Source organism: Halyomorpha halys, unplaced genomic scaffold (assembly GCF_000696795.3).
Source record: "Halyomorpha halys isolate HHAL.00 unplaced genomic scaffold, Hhal_1.1 Scaffold1332.1, whole genome shotgun sequence".
NCBI lineage: Eukaryota > Metazoa > Arthropoda > Insecta > Hemiptera > Pentatomidae > Halyomorpha > Halyomorpha halys.
Genome location: NW_027115979.1, coordinates 90,239 through 90,610, shown reverse-complemented (window position 1 = coordinate 90,610; position 372 = coordinate 90,239). Strand labels below are relative to the sequence as shown.

Genomic DNA, 372 nt, shown 5'->3' with positions numbered 1-372 from the left:
CATAATAACTAGAGTGTTCTCATATTGCCAGCAACCACCAGATTATATTAATCTGTTTCATCTGTCAGTCCATCTGGTTATCCTCCATTTCTAGGGAAGGATTCAGATCCCTGCTTCATTTAAGACAAGTCTAGCCTCAGCTGCATCCCATTAAAATATCGATGGGACACTACAACCCTATTAAATTATTAAAATAAAAATTCAATTTTTTTTTTTTTTATGGATGAAAGAAAATTCAAGAGTTATAGTCATTGTACATAATATATTAGAAAGTGAAGCTTTTTTTTCTTATGGTAATTTGGGTGAAATCATATTTCGAAGTAAATAGAATTATTATATGTATTGCGGCCAACAACATATACATAGAATAGA

General features: G+C 30.6%; 1 protein-coding gene across 1 annotated transcript in view; it reads left to right on the top strand.

The window, feature by feature from the left end:
• The window catches only part of LOC112211577 (cytokine receptor), a gene marked incomplete at its 5' end in the record, with an annotated part of 16,790 nt that overhangs the window by 15,844 nt on the left and 574 nt on the right, over positions 1–372 (top strand).